Source organism: Parasteatoda tepidariorum, chromosome 10 (genome assembly GCF_982258835.1).
Source record: "Parasteatoda tepidariorum strain Cologne lab strain chromosome 10, Ptep-v5.0, whole genome shotgun sequence".
Taxonomy (NCBI): domain Eukaryota; kingdom Metazoa; phylum Arthropoda; class Arachnida; order Araneae; family Theridiidae; genus Parasteatoda; species Parasteatoda tepidariorum.
The window spans coordinates 9,833,292-9,851,127 of NC_141764.1; the positions used below are offsets into that span (position 1 = coordinate 9,833,292).

At 30.0% G+C, this 17,836-nt stretch overlaps 1 protein-coding gene across 1 annotated transcript in view; it reads left to right on the top strand.

The window, feature by feature from the left end:
• The window catches only part of LOC107444133 (corticotropin-releasing hormone receptor 2-like), a 118,011-nt gene that overhangs the window by 19,678 nt on the left and 80,497 nt on the right, over window positions 1-17,836 (top strand). The gene's annotated exons all lie outside the window — the stretch shown is intronic.

Sequence of the window (17,836 nt, forward strand, 5' to 3'; positions counted from 1 at the left end):
ACTGAACCATAAAAAACATGAGCATAGGGCATACTGGGCAGTGGCACTTAACGAGACTTAGTATATGTTTCGGACATTCACCAAAACGACTATGTGAATGTCAACATTCACCGGTGGAAGTCAACAACCACCAATTTCGGTTATTCACAGTAACATACGTATTAAGTATACTTTTTATGAGAATTCATGACGTTGAAGATTTTAAAACATTTTTAATTTAATACTAAAATTATTTAGATCTTAAATTAGTAATGGGTTCTTAGTGCTTATATAAAATCATTGATTTTTTAGATTCATAACAAAATAATCCTTCTTTTGCGCTTTGAACAATTTGTACAAGAAAAAATAAGTACTCTCAAAATTTTACCACAAGTCTTAAAAGGTTATAGGATTTTCAGATAATTTCATCTAGAACAACAGCATCCGGGGGAAACAAGCATATAATTAAATAACTATTCAAACAAATTTAATATGAACGTTTTAATGAAGATAGTGGGCAAAATTGGACACCTTAATGCATCAAATATTTTCTTCCAGGTGATAAACTTGCTGAAAGTAATACGAATCAAAAAAAGTTGTTGGTGTTAAATTTTTACCTTCCTTCACGCGATTTGCAAATTAGAGTATTTTGGCGATATTTTATTCGATAGGAAGGTGGCATTAAATCCAGTTAATGTGATTATAAGCATTTTTGATGTCATTTATTTCTTAGGATCTTGGTTTGTTCAAGTTTTTGAAAAAAAATTATAATTACTACTGTTAGGATAAGTACTGTTGGGTTTTTAGAGATATTCGACAAAAATTTAAAAACTTAGCTATGAACATTTAAGAAGAGAATACTTAAAAATATACTGTAATACAAGAATACTTAACAAAAAAGATTTAAAAACATGTTTCAAACTAAAAAAATGGCATACAACGCTTACAGTTTTCATAAATATGTTAAAATTTCAAAATATGAAAGGGAAAAAAAGACAATATCGAGTCTATTCTCGATGTTTCTGAAAATGTTCCCTACGCGTAATTTTACGAATGATTACTGAAAGCATTATTTATTATTGAACAAATGGTTTTGCATTATTATATTGAGAAAAGGTAACACATAATTGAACACGAAGTTTAGCACTTTTTAAAATAAACTAGGCAAGATTCCACCCACAATTCGTAATGAAGTAGTAACAACTCGTGCCAAGTTCAAAAATCAGCGTGTCGAATTTCAATTCTTTAGTCACATTTCACTTTATTTGCATTTTCAATGCCATTGATATATATATATATATATATATATATATATATATATATATATATATATATATATATATATATATATATATATATATATATATATATATATATATATATATAAAATTTCTAAGCATTTATTGAAGAAAAGTGTAAAGAAAAGCTATGTGCAAAATTTACATTGAGCAGAGCTCCTAGACACAAATTCGCTTTACCATATTCTAAAGACAAGTGCGTGTTTTTTTCTCATGCTGCATATAGTTATGATTTTTTCATACCATGCGATCTACAATACCCAGACGTCTTCTTTTTTAGAAATGCCGTCGTATGATGCAACCATAAGACCGGATGAAGATGAATTAAGATCTCAAAACATTTATTAATTTGAATAATTTTCGGTTTCACAAAGGCATTTTACTGCGCAGTAAATAATCTCATTTTATAAATAAAGATTTAATTTCTATTCTATTAAGGATAATATATACGCGAAGTGCTTGGCTTAATATGTGAAAAGAGATTGTTTAATGTTCTCATCTGTTAGAAAGGCTAGTCTACAGTTAAAATATAATCCTATTAATATTTAGTTCTAAGCTCCTTTAATTCTATTAAACTATAACTTAAGATGTTACATATATATCTATGCCATAACGCAAACAATCTATTCAAATGCTTGATAATAATGCCAGGAGAAAAAGTCCAGATGTACCCAGTTCACACGAATAGAATTTTCAGTTAAAATTTGAAAGATGACGGGTTATCAAAAGGTGGATCTGACAATTTTGGAAAACGAAATTATGTAACATAGCACGCAAACATTTAACCTTAAGGTATTCTGAAAGTTTCTGAAACAATGATTCTGTCAGGCAACAATGTAAATATTAATCTAAAGCGATGGAACGCAAAAATATTCTCAAAACATATCCAAATGACAGTTTAAAACATGTTATTTGCAACGGAATACATAGTTTTGTTTTAAGGTGAAATGTGTATTTAAGACAAATCAACTTTTTTGTTTGTATTATAAATTTGTTATTCAAAACGCTTGTATCTATGTTAATAGTAGAATTACATTAAAAGCAATGAAATAAATATTTTTATTTCTATAAAATCGTAAATATGATAATTCGAATATGTTTTTTTCCTTCTATCTCTAGAAGGCGTTTAATTCATTCGTAGCGTTTAATTCATCTTTTTTCTTCGTTTAAAATCGATTATTTCGCAAGCAAAATGTAACTTATAGTAAACATAATTGCGAAAAATCACTTAAAATTGTCATAAATTTCAACCAAATAGAAACTTTGAAGGAAAAAAGTGTTAAGTTCTTAAAAAAAGGGCGACAAATATTTTATTCTGTAGTTACATTTCTGTAGCTGTAGAGAAGAAGGTATAGTTTTTCTTACTTCATATTTAACAGTAAAAACCTGTTGACAGCAAATTTCAAATTTTTTTGCTGAGGTAATTACTGAACTTTGACTGATTGGAGAAACAGTTTTGTTGTTGTTTCCAATGCCACTTGCCAATACCCGCAAGCCTGCTTGGTGAAATCAAGCAAATTTTAAGCAGAGGGTGAATTTCTTGTCCTACAGTGGCGCCATCTATAGCCTAGAATATGACTTCAGCCACACACACGCCACAGTCCGTTTCAAAGGGAGGACCCATTCATACATCTACAGATCACAATTTTGACCTGAACCATAATTCAGTAGCCCCAAAGGCATTGATTGTTTATGGGAACATGGAGGACTTTGTAACCTGACAGGTTTAACGTGTCACCATTTACTACACGGGTAGTCTTCGGCAGGCGGGGATGGAATTCAAGACCTCTTGGTCATAGAGCCAACACCCTACCAACCAGTCTATCCCGATCCTATCAAGAAAGAGTAAAGCAAATAACTGGAAATTTAATAAACTCACTACGAAAGAACATCTAAAGACAATAAAATAAAAGAAAATTGAGTGAAAAAAATTTTTAGGGTTATTTTAACAAAGTTCTATTTTTCGAACATTGGCGGACTTAACATTTTTGCCCAACTCTGATTGGAACACTTTTAAAAAAAAACACCTTTGATATTAAATTTTATCTCTATCATAATTCAAAACAAACCAGCTCCATAAAAACCATCAATAAATCAGAGAGATCAGTTTTTAAAATTCACCGAAGACCATTAAGAAAATAAAATTTTATCATATATTGCAGTTTTGAGTGAAACAAATAAACTTGCTTAAAATTAATTTATGAACGACGCTTCGTTGGCTAGTAGGGAGTAAAAAAAATAAAAAAATTGAAGAGGTAAATATTAAACAGCCGTGTCATTATTAATCTCATCACACAAACACTTAAACTGATCCTGGTTGTTGGGGGAAAAAAAAGCCTTGTTAACTTTTTCTTTGCGTCTGTCAGCGCTGAGATTAATATGTTGGCCAGATTTAGACTTTCGTTTATTATGTTGGTTGGCAGTTTGTTGATGATTTCATCGAAAATAGCTTCTTCTTTTCCATTCAACTGCGTTTTTTCTCTTCCCCTTTTTTTTTATCTCCTTCTAAAGTCTTTGAATTGTTATTGAAAAATAGAGAGAGCTGTCGAAGAAATAAAAAATATGGGTTGAAAAATTTTTTTGTAAAGGAAATAGTAGTGTTTTTTTTATAAAAAATTGGTACCCATTTTAAAAATGAGAAATATTTTGTATTTGATAAAGAAATTTTTTTTTATTCTTGTAAAGTGCATTCTAAATGAACCATTAAGTCATAAAAGATGCATGTATTTTCACTTACTGTGTTTAATGTTGCATCAAAGAAAACTCTTTACTATATATATTTCTCTTACAATTGTCATATTAACGATTGATTTCATTAATTTTCCACTGGGTGTAATGTGGCGGTAAAAACAATACTATTTATATTGCTCTTATTGTTGCCATAATAACAGTTGTAGTATATTATATTGTAGTTTATATATATATATTGTAATGTCACTTATATTATATTGTAACATATAGTCATTTGTATTAAATTAAAAAAAGATTAAAATTTTTTCTGTCACAGAAACAACATTTTTACAAAATAATTTTTAAAAATAAGAAAAGAAAAGGAGAAGCAGACGAAACCTCTAAAAAAATTAAAAATCCTTAAAAACTAACTATAGTTTAACGGCAGAAATAAACCATGCTCGAAATAAATATATAAGATGTACATAAAGGAAAACTGAAGAAATATTACACTTCATCGTCAGTGGTTCTGTTAAATATAAATTTGAAAAAAAAATCATACTTGTCCAAATGGTATTTCAAATTCCAAGGATTTCATATTTATTAAATTTTAATAAAAAACTTTAATTCGAACTACTAATAATAAGCATTAATTTTTCGCGAATCGAGAATTTTAAATTCTCAAACGTTATATTTAATAACCGTCATTGAACAGCCGACCCAATTTTGGGTCTGTGTCTACAAATATTCAACTCCGAAGCCTTGTCTTTTTGAACCCAATCCAGAAGACAAGGAAACTCCTGAATCAAATATTGGGAGAAGCTTACCTTCGTGGAGGACTTTTTTGATGGAACTAACCCTCATTTGCGTAACATGGAGAGGAAAACCACGAAACCTCCCACGGTTAGCCCGATGGTAAGTGGATTCTAACCCATGATCCGTCTACCACAGAGGATATTTTACGTCAGCACTGAGGTTTGTGTGGGCCGGGTGCGGAATTCGTATCAACCAGCCATCGCTGGGATTTGAACCCGGTTTAATTCATTGGAAGGTGAACGCTCTACCACCTAAACCACCACGGCTCTCTCAACCGTTATATGATTATCTTTTAAATGAAAGTATAAATTTTATAAAAAAAATTATTTATCGGTTGTTGCTACCATGAAGCCAATTTCGCCAACAAGTAGAAGTGATTCCAAATAGTTTGTTGTCTCTACATTAAAAAGTGAACTAAGTTTGTTAACTAGTTAACTAAGTTTGTAATAAAGTAGTTGTAGTTAACTACGTTTGTAATAAAGTAGTTGTAGTTAACTACGTTTGTAATAAAGTAGTTGTAGTTAACTACGTTTGTAATAAAGTAATTGTAGTTAACTACGTTTGTAATAAAGTAGTTGTAGTTAACTACGTTTGTAATAAAGTAGTTGTAGTTAACTACGTTTGTTATAAAGTAGTTGTAGTTAACTATGTTTGTAATAAAGTAGTTGTAGTTAACTACGTTTGCAATAAAGTAGTTGTAGTTAACTACGTTTGTAATAAAATAGTTGTAGTTAACTATGTTTGTAATAAAGTAGTTGTAGTTAACTACGTTTGTAATAAAGTAGTTGTAGTTAACTATGTTTGTAATAAAGTAGTTGTAGTTAACTACGTTTGCAATAAAGTAGTTGTAGTTAACTACGTTTGTAATAAAGTAGTTGTAGTTAACTATGTTTGTAATAAAGTAGTTGTAGTTAACTACGTTTGCAATAAAGTAGTTGTAGTTAACTACGTTTGTAATAAAATAGTTTTAGTTAACTACGTTTGTAATAAAATAGTTTTAGTTAACTACGTTTGTAATAAAGTAGTTGTAGTTAACTACGTTTGTAATAAAGTAGTTGTAGTAAACTACGTAAATAATGTAGTTTTCCTGACCACTGCTTATGACGGACTTAATTAATTTTTAATTGTCAATGTAAAACCTATGATTTTTGCAGCTAATAACTACAGTCTTTAAAATGAAATGAGCTAAATTAATTTCTTTTCATAAATCAGTTATAAATTAATTTTAATGTAACATTACTCGGGAAAAAATAGCTCATTAAATGGTTAATGAAACTACGGTTCGGAAGTTTCTGTAATAAACCACGTGATTATAATGAGTGATGGTGTCGGACGGAAATTGCGGGAACCTTCTGCAAAATACAAAAGACTCATTCCGTTGCCGCAATGATGTGAACACACAATATTTTCACAAAGCAAAGAGATTATTTTCCAAAATATGCGAGAAGACACGTAAACACTATTTTAGGTAAGGTGAAATTGTATTAAATCGTGTCGGTGAGTTTGAGAACTGACTAGCTGGATTAGCGGTTATGAAGCCCTAAGAGATAGTCCTTTTATTTCCAGCGGAACTCTTCTTCCTCAATCAATAGAAATAAAGCATAAAAGTTTATATGCATGTATGTACCAGAGAAAGGCGTTGATTACCGTAATCGATTACAACAGTAATTGATTACAGATAATTACAGCTATGTAATCAATTACTTGTAATTACGATTACAGGTATTCGCGATTACAAATAATCATAATTTTTGACTATATCAGAGTAGAACAAAAATGTAATCGATTACCTTTTTCAATTACAGTAATCAATTACTTGTAATTATAATTACAAATTTGGATTACAACTGCAATCGTGATTACAGTAATCAGTTACAATAATAAATTACTTTTAATCATGATTACAAACATTCATAATTTTGATTGCAACCGTAATCGTGATTACATAACCAATTACTGTAATCAATTACTTGTAATCATGTTACAAGTAATCAAAATATATGATTACATGTTGTGGATATGATTAAATGCAACCTAAATACACGATTACAAGACTTTTGTATACTTATATATGATAATATTTTACAGTAGATTGTATAATGTGACGTATAATGATACATTTTGTACGTATTCACATACAGCTTATTTACTAAAATGTATGTACATATGATTTTATCTAATGCATGTGTACATACATTTTAGTTACACACACGTATACATACACTTATATTGTATGCATAAAATATATGTACGTATGCATATAGCAAATAATTACGTATGCATGTGCAAACAATGTAGACATGTACATTTATACGCAATGCAATCGTAGTTGATTTGTCTGCTACTCTTTATTGTTGCTTTAACACACATTATATTTCACTTCGTTATTTAGTTTTCTGGCTTTTTTATTATTTTTGTAACTTTTAATAGAATTTTTAAAATAAGTTTAATATTTTTGGTAGCTTTTCTTTTTCTCTTGTATATATATATATATATATATATATATATATATATATATATATATATATATATATATATATATATATATATATATATATATATATATATATATATTGTGTGGCGTCTTTTGGCTATCTCGTTTCAAAGATTCGGTATCATTTACTTCGATTTAAATTTCAAATGTTTACTTTGAAAAATATTGTGGAAGGAATGGGTAAATAAATATGGGATAGTATTGAAAGCCTACAAAATATTCAAGTTTCTCTTTACGGATCACTTCTTGCTTCTTCCGTTTCCATTTCCTAAATTATTATTATTCTTTCCTGAAGAAAGTATTTGAATGCCAGTGATTTTCGGTTGATTTCCTATTGAAATGCGACTGACGCTAGTTACTTAAATTGAAAAGCAAAAGAAGTAGGGAAAAAAAAATCTTATTTTCTTTCATCGAAGCTAAGTTTGAAAATGTTTTGGTATTTATTTTGGACCAAGTGAATATTCGAAATCATTTATCCGTAAATTATTTTTTATTATTAATTCTTTAAAATTTAGCGAAAATTTAATAACGCAACGCTAAATCCTCCTTGATTAAAACAAAATGTTTCTAAAGAAAAGTAACTATGTATACATTTAACGAAATAGATTTTCTTAAAATATATGCATGGATATACTCTATGAAATATTCATCATTTATTAAATCATTAAAAGAGGAATGGAATGATTTAAAATTTAATGGAAATGATTCTAAGGGTTCCAGAAATGCTCGATAGCTAACGTTGGCATCGCTTAACGCTGTTCATACCATCCTTGAATTACAGTGAATGGTACATTTTAAAGTCAAGGGCCTGCACAAATCCGCACAAATGTTTTGACTCTCATAGCTCCGGTGGTAGTGGGGAATAATAAATGATATACGGCCCAAAACTGAAACTTTTATTTTATTTTATAATTGTCGTTTAGGATGAAGAGACGTCCCAATTTTCGGTTTGCGACTTCTAATAACTAGCTTAACCCCGCCCCACCCCCGCAAGGGGGCATCCGGGGACTTCACGACTCTTAATGTTCAACTCCGTAGCCTTGTAATTTTGAACTCAATCCAGTAGAAAAGGGAACTCCTGGGTTAAGTATTGGGAAAACTTTGTCTTCGTGGAGGACTTTTTCATGGAACTAACCCACATTTGCGTTACATGAAGAGGAAGACCACGAAAACCTCCCACGGTTAGCCTAACGGCAAGGGAACTCTAACCCATGATTCGTCTGCCATTGAGGATATTTCACGTCAGCACTGTGGTCGGTGCAAGCCGAATGCAGTTTTCGTATCAACGTGCCATTGCTGGTATTCGAACCCAATTCACCTCATTGGAAGGCTCCATCTCCTGTGCCATCGCGTCTCAAAAAAATTTATTTTGTAAAAGTCTACTCTTATAGTTACTATTTGCAATATTTTGTTAATTTGTTTAATTATTAACATCTTTAAAAAAGTAAAACCAAATATGTATAGAGTGGATTGAGCGGTCGCTTTCCCATGAGGTAAACCGGGTTCGAATCCCAGCGATGACTGGTCTATACGATTTCCGCATCCGACCTGTATGGACCACATCTCTAACGTAAAATATCGTCATTGGTAGACGGTTCATGGGATGGTCAGGCTAACCATGGGAGGTTTTCGTCGTTTTCATCTCCATGTACTTGAAATGGGGATCAAAATTACAAAGCTACGGAGAGAAACTTAAGTAATCGTAAACCCACGAAAATTGAGTCCGCTGATCCACTTCATACTCAATGTCCTCGCCCACGAGTGATTAGTTTGAACATTTTGAACTACTTATTTCATTCTAACTAAGCTCTTCAATTCTCTTAAATTTAATGCTTCTATCAATTTCTTAGTTTAAAATGACAAAAAGCATAAGCTGTAAGCAAAAACACTGTAAAATAATGGTTTTTAACTTATATTTTAAAACTGATTTGTTTGTGAATTGATACTCTCGATATAAATGTAATTATGAATATCTGCAAAGAAAATCTGAATTTTATAGATTTTAAGCTTGTTCAAAAATTTTGCTTGGTATTTTTCTCATTTTCAAAATTTTTTATTGAACCATAATTCTTTGAAATTATAACTTTTTGTGATTCTAAATTTCAGAAACCTATAAATCGCTTTTCATTTTTATTTATTTGACTTTAGAAACATTAAGAAAAACTTTATGCATTACCAAATTAAAAGCAAAGATATATAAACATATTCTTTTTAAAGATAAACAATATGTTAGTCCAACTAATATATTCATTCAACATTGTCCAAACAACACCTCATTGAAATTCTTTCTAGCATAGTTTCTTTCTAGCTTTAAAGAAGCTGTGTACTCTAAAAGATTAAATTTGTTCTTTTTTATTTCATGTGTGTGTGTGTGTTCATAAATTAAATATTTAATAAGAAGCCAGTCTACTTTTTTTTTTCTGTGACAAATAATTTAATATTCGCAAATTTAGCGGAAAACGCAATTTCTTTTCACATTTATACTTTGTAAATCTAATTTAATTTCAAAAGAAATTGAAAGAAAACTAATGTATGCTGAAAATCTCATTTTTACTAACTAATTAAAACTCAAAAACTTGAATCACGATTTGTACATTTTCATATAATAATAATAACAATAAATAAATAGATGCTCCTTACTCTTTGCACTATTGTATAGAATTTTCTTTGTTTATATTAATACAATATTCGGAAGCACTCTTTCTTGCGAATATAATCGTGTGAGCTGATGACAAAATTATATATTTTCCTTAATTGTTTTCTGAATTGTTAATTTGATTTTTTTAAATGTTAAATATTTGTTTAAAATTATTTTATTTAATAACATTTTTTTCCTCTTCTCTTGAAAAAATTTATTTACTTTTCTCCATGTCTTCTTCGCATTTTTTTAACTTATATTATGGGTTCTATGTACTTACAGCTTATGCGCAGTGAATAAATCTTATTAGTATAATCTTATTAGTATCTTATTAGAATAAATCTTATTAGTATATTCTTAATTTTCTTTTTATTCTTTATTGTGTAATGTATAATATTATACGGCACGGCTTACTGCAAACTTAGTGAACTAATCGCAAAATACAAAGTGAAAATAATTAAATAAAATTAGAAAAAGGGATCCCATATCCCCTCACAAAATTTTAATGAAATATTACTTAGGGAAAAAAGTAAAAAAAAGCCATCAAAATATAATAAATACGCACATAAGATTCCGACGAAAATTAGAGCACACATATATAATAAATTATGAAATAAAGCTATATATATATATATATATATATATATATATATATATATATATATATGTATATATATATATATATATATATATATATATATATATATATATATATATATATATATATATATATATATATATATATATATATATATATATATATATATATATATATATATATATATATATATATATATATATATATATATATATATATAAATTAATATTATATTTAAATATGATATTAATATTTAAATTTCTCAAGAAATGCTGACAGGATTATTTTGCTGTTTAGTTCAAGCGATTTTCCATACTTAGCAATAAGATTTAAAGCTTTCAAAGGTTTGCAAGACCTACTATAAATTACGATAGAAAACAGGTGTTTTTGAACACCCTATGTCAGAAAATCAAACAAAACGCTTGTAATTTGTATCGATTACTTTGGCTGTTATTTTTTAATTATTGCGTAAAGTTTCGTAAATCTAGAGGACGCTATTTATAATTTCATGAATATTCAGTGGAATTAAGCAAAATGTTTGGTGAAATTTAATAATTATAAAATTGTTGATTTAAAATTTAAATAAAAAATTCGTTAAAAACTGAGCATGATATCAGTATTTAAGGTATTCTTTTGTACTGCGCATGAGCAGAGAAAATTTTACAGAGTTTTTTTTTTCATAATCGTATACGGAATCGTATTTGGCAACTATTGATGAAAGCTTTATTTGAATATCTTTAAAATTTAGAAAGTTTCATGCAATTTTCTAAGAAGTTTTTGTATTTTAAAAAAAACAGCAACCAAAGTGATAAGATTCAGCATATTAAAGCCGATGCCAAGAAGAAGGATAAGAACAGGTCTTAAGCAGGGAAAGATGACATCAATATTTATTTAACCATTATTTATAAGCAGAAACTGAACATCTAAGTGACACATAAATCGAAGTGCTTTCCAAAAAAAAAAATTACGGAAAATATTGCAATTAGTCCCGTAATAACGTTTTGCCTTGGGGAAAAAGGGAAACCCGAGTAACTATCAAGAAATATAAACAAAATATCTCTTTTTATATATATATTTATATCTCTATATAGTTATATCTCTTGAAGATAGTTCTTTCACCATTAAATACTCTTTTTCATACATTCAACTTTCAATTCTTTAAATTTTCAAATTGTTCCCACGCGCACTTTAAATATTAAAAAAATATGAGATATAAAAATCCGAAAAAAGAAGTTGATTTTTTTTGTTTTAAGAAAAAGTTCAATCTGAAGTTAGAAATTTCAGTATTGTTTACTTTATTTTTCTTCTTTTTTTTAATGCTAACGTGGCTGTTATTCTGGTTTAAGACTTCAGCATTGTTTTTTCTTATTATTTGTTAACTTTATTTATTATTTGTTGTTTTATATTTTTCATATTAATAGCAAAATATTTGAAAAAACATTTTGTAAAATGTCCTGAAGTGGAAAATTTTTTTCCTTCTCACTTTCTTGAATTGGTGATATTCTATCGATCTGATTACGATGATGTCGCTCTCCCCCCCCCCCTCCATTACCATATTTAGTTTTTAGAACATTAGAAAATTCAAGATTTGCAGTATTGTTATTTAAATTTTTATATATAAGTCCATATTTTGCTTTATTTTTCGTTAACTTTACTTTGTTTACGTGACGTTTTTATTTTTGTTTATTTTTATGCCCAAAACTTTATTTTCTTCAATATTTTCATTATTTTATTATTATTTGACTTGGCATTTTTTTCTTTTCTCACTTTTACTTTTACTTTTTTTAATTTTTAATTATATTTTCCTTATTTTTATTTTTACGTTCTTTATTTTTATTTATACTTTCTTTATTTTTATTTATGCTTTCTTTATTTTTATTTATACTTTCTTTATTTTACCAATCGGCAAAATTTGTCTTGGTTTGGATTTGATGGCTTCCACACTTTTCAGCTGTGTTCAAGAGTAACAGTAAACAGTGCGCATGCGTCGTCATTGCATGCGTTGCTGTGGCGACCGCTGCTGTTTTCTTTTTATTTTCACTAGCAGGCACTTTTAATGTATATGCACAAACTCAATTGAGATAGTTCTTGCAACCCATGATTTGAAATGTTGTGGCGTTAACGGAGTCAATCCGGAAAGAAAAAGCATTTGACCAATGCGTAACCAATGATCGTCACAACTTTTTTGTTGATTTTTTGTGTTTTTGTTGTTGTTGTTTTTATATTTTTAATTTTTTTTAAATTTATACTTTCTTTATTTTTAGTTATTATTTCATTTTCGTCATTGGTAATTCTATTGCAATCATTAACCTGGATTTCAGGAGAAATGTGTAAAGACAAGTTGCTTTTATAATCAGAGAAAGTGATCAGTTTTCATCGATTTCACATTACAGCCTGTTTTACACAATCAAGATACAGCCTGTTTATCACTTACTGAAATCCTTTACAAGTTATTCTTTAAAAGCAAGAGAGTGGTTCGAAACTCAGGAAAACGCTGTCCAAAAACTGATACTACAATTATAAAATTATGATTATATGGGTTTTCGAGGTCGCCGATTAATATGCAAAATAGCGGTATTTAAGAGCCAAAAATTAAATATCTCCTAAATATTAACTCAAAAAAGTTATTCAGTATATATTTAATGTTGGTATGCAACTTCTGCTCATATATTATTCAAACTTTATTGAGAGAATCAATAAACAAAATCTGAATTCTTATGAACTAGCTTTAAAGACAATTATTATTTTTATAAACTATAATGTCCATTGAAGTATCTTATAGGATTATTAGTTTCATTTGCACCAATAAATACAGAAAATATACGATATATTTAATTATTTCCTATTTTCGTTTCTATTTTCTTTTCTTTTAATTATTTTTCTAAAACTTAGATCTTTTACTATGGATCTTTTACAAAGATCTAATACTTTTATATTTTACTTTTACGATCTTTTACTTTTAATCGAGATCTTTCTGCACACTTTTTTTTTATAAATATTACCTAGTTGAGTTATAATCGGATTACTACCACTACTACTGAGTAATAATCACTGGAACAATGTTGTACAAATCTAAAATCCTTTTTTGTGCGATTTCAAATACAGTGAGACCTCCTAGAAAGACCACCTTTATGTACTGACCACCTCTATTTATGGCAACTTTAAGGAGGGACGGAATTTTTTTTCGTAGACTTAGTTTTTGAAGAGATCATACTTGGCAAATTTGTTTTTGAACATAATTTTATCAGTAGAGATCATTTTCATAGACGCTAAATTTAAACCAGAGATCTGTCTTTTATTGCCGCCAACAGAAACGACATTTCAGCACCAAGAAAATGACATTAAAAATAAAATATTTTGCGAAAAATCCAGTATCTTCGATAAAAATTTTGACCCTTAGTTAGTCTAGTTTAGATCCTTTAATCGGTGTTGAACCTTAGAAGTCGTAAACCCAAAAATTGGGTCGTTTGTTCAACGGCGGTTATAAATATAAGTCAGAAAGGGAAACAATGAAGTTTTAAAATTTTATGAAATATTCAATTTTGCATGGAGGCTTACTATAGCATAAAAAAAGGTTCAACGTAGAAAAATGGTTCTTCTAAATACAGTCAAACCCCGCTATAGTGAACCTTCAAGGGACCGAAATTTCGGTTCACTATAACCGGGAGTTCACTATATCCGTTACGCAGGCAATTTCACTAATGGTTCCCAAACTCCTCCCTTTTATTAGATTATATTCATATAAATGACTGAAAAATATTATGTAGTAGCAAAAAATGTGTTATTTTTCATCACTCTTCGTCTTGCGTGCAAAAAAAAATTTGTAATCTTTAGCTGATGAGCAATTCTCAACATCAGATATGGAAACACTTCGCGACTCTCAGATAATTTTTCCTGAATTTCTGTTATTCCGCTTTTTGAACCTGTCTAACCTGCCATTCGAGCACATAAAAGTAGTTTCTATAGATGGTTTTAAAAATCGGTATATGTATTTATTTTGAAGTAGAAATTTCAAAATTATTTGCAAAGAAAATGGGGGGGGGGGGAATAAGTCGAAGACAGAAAAAAGTTCATTATATCCAACTTTCTCACTTTTTTGGTTCACTATATCCACTAAAAATAACATTATACGTGTATCGCAAGGTACGGGACCGAGCATTTCGTTCGCTATATCCGGGAGTTCACTATAAGCCGTGTCCACTATAGCGGGGTTTGACGTACATGGACAATCCAATGACAATAGTGAACGCATTCCTTATTTTAACACCCGTGATAGAACTGTACAAAAAAAGACACGTTCCGGATACGGAAACCATTTTATATGGATGTGAATGACCGGAACTGGTGGCTGTGTTGATTTCCACCGGCGAAAGTTGATACTCACATAGTCGCTTTGGTAAATGTCCGAAATATAGTGTAGGTCTAATTAAGTACCAGTGCCCGGTATATATTTGTCCGGTATACCCTACATCAATATTTTTTTTAAAGGTTCAGTGCCACTGCCAGGTATACATTTAAACGGTACTCTGAACACTGATGTTTTTTAAAGTCAAGTGCCACTGCCCAGTATGCATGCTCAGTCCCTTATGTTTCTCCTTAACTATCTTCAGCAGATATTAATATATCTAATAAATATAATAGATAATATCAATGAATAAATTAATATCAAATCGGTTATAACAAATATTTCGGACCTTCACCCAAAGCGACTATGTGATTATTGACATTCACCGGTGAAGGTCGACATTCTCTTGATTTCGGTTATTCACGTGGATAATACTTTAATAATAATTAAAATATTGTGTTGAGGAATTATTTTATATTTTTCTTAACACTATTTATGAGAGATTCAATTTTTGGCAAGCTTATTCTGACAACTGCGTGTCGTTAGTTTTAACCTTATTCTGAATAAGATGGTTGTTTTTTTGTATGCTCCTAATTCATAACTGAATTTCCTTTTCTTTATAAATAATAATTTTAAGTATATTTAAATGATTTTTTAAAAAAATGAAAGTGGGTTACTTCTATATAGCAAAGGGTACCTTACATGCAAAGCTACTCGGGGATATAGGATATCTAATAAAATACCTCAGAGTCTATTCTGGCCCTTTCCGTAATTTTAGGTATAAGATTCTATATATATACGTTTTTATAATGCTAACATTTAAATAATTAAATAAGCACATTAAATTGGGCCACTTTATGAAAAGTCAGAAGTGCTAAACACTTTCAGTAAGATACTTTTTTTGAATTACAGCTCAACGAAAAGTAGAGTAGCCAAAAACTCCACGTTCCCCTGTCTTCTGGATGGGTTCAAAATCACAAGGCTACAGTAGTCGTTGGGTCGGTTGGATTCAACGACTTTTATAAAATAAAATAAAACATTTCCAGTCAGTGCTCGGTGCAGTCGGACCATTGAACCCAGTTTTCGACATGAAACAGCAGCTATACGAAGCCTTTGACTTGTTGACAACTTTCGTGGCTACGTGGGGCTTGAGTCAAACTTGAGCCCTCCCATCAGCATTAATAATCGTAAACCCAAAAATCTGGTCGGCTGTTCAACCGCGGTTATAAAAATCTATACATAATAACAAACGCGGCTGTTCGTCTGTCTGTCTGTAATCACAATATATCGCCCCAGAAGCCTCGCCCAGGCACGAAACTCGGTACATAATTGTGTTTTGACATAATGAAGAAGTATTTTTTTTTCTTTTTCAAAAATTTGGATTAGTGTTTTAGTTATCAGTCATTTTGTAGGAAAATCTATGCCTTCAAAGAGCCATATTCAGAAAACTATTAAAAAATGCATATACTTTTCTCCACTCTTATAAACGTATGCTAATGCGAACCTTACAATTGAAATATTAATTTTCGACAACTTAAACCAATAATATACGAAGGAATTAATAATTTAATTGTAAGGTTCGCATTAGTTTACATTTATCAAAGTGGAGAGAAAAGTTTAACTTTTGTCTGCAGCAGAACTGGATATGAAGACAAAATTGCAGGACAGGAACACTTTAATTGTCCACTAATCTTCAGATTTCCTGCTATGTTTTAAAAAACTTTATTTGTGAAAACCTTTAGCGTGGCGGACAGCTGGCCGCATTAAGCGGCTAGTATAAAATAAAATATTCTGCTCTCACGTGATTTTGGTAAACTAAAAAAACAATTTGATAACTAAGTAGGACTGAAAAATAAACAAACAAAAAATGAGAAAGTATCACTGGTCAAGATCGGGTGATCAATGATTGTCGGAGGAAAAAAAAGAAAGAAAAAAGGCAAACCTCAGGGAGGTACTCTACGTGATGAAATCAAAAAGTGGCGGCATAAACAAAAGTCTAGCCACAAATTGAATTGAGAATTTTATAGCATAAAAAAGGGACTCGGCTATATACCGAGCAATCTAACTAATCTCATCAAACATTCTTGAAAAACCAAAGCATAATTCAGTAAAAGTAAACACATTATACCGTGCCAAAGAACATAAAAGAACAACGCATTCAATACAGTTAAGTTGTTGCAACGTTCTTGAAAGTCAAACACACGAATATAGATACAATATTGCTCCGTCAAACAAACAAAAGCAATCTAGGTCAGCCGATGAAATCAAAAGAGGAAAAATGACAAAAATATTTTAAAGAAACCACTTTGTGGCACCAATGCATTCGAATAATCAAAGAAAAAAATATATACTTGAAACCCTGCAAAGGTTTAACTAAAAATATCTTGTTTTCTTTTGTATTTAACACTATAATATATATCTATTTCTACCATAGCTGGTCAAATAACTGGACTTTGGTGTTTCTTGATTAAATCTATGAAATATGGATGTTAGGAAGGAAATAAACTTAAAAAAAACTTTATTATAATTAAACAAAATTGTATATTGCCCATTTCATGTATTACAAACGCGAAAATTAAGAATTTTTAATTTATTGCTCAATGAATTTTTTACATACACAGGGTGTTTTCATTGTACATTTTACGCAAACATATTTCTTATAATTATTATTATTTCCATTGTTGTTGTTGTTAATTTACGTCGCACTAGAGCTGCACAATGGGCTATTGGCGACGGTCTGGGAAACATCCCGGAGGATGATCCGAAGACATGCCATCACAATTTTGATCCTCTGCGGAGGGGAGGGCATCCCGCTTCGGTAGCCCGACGACCAACGCGCGAAATCGAGCACTTTACGGTAGCACAGTGTAACGAGGACCCATACCGCACACCCTCGGTCCCTACGCAGACTGATCCAAGTAATCACCCACCCGCACACTGACCGTAGCCAGTGATTCGTGACTTCGGTGATCTGCTGGGAACCGTGTCTTAACGATGA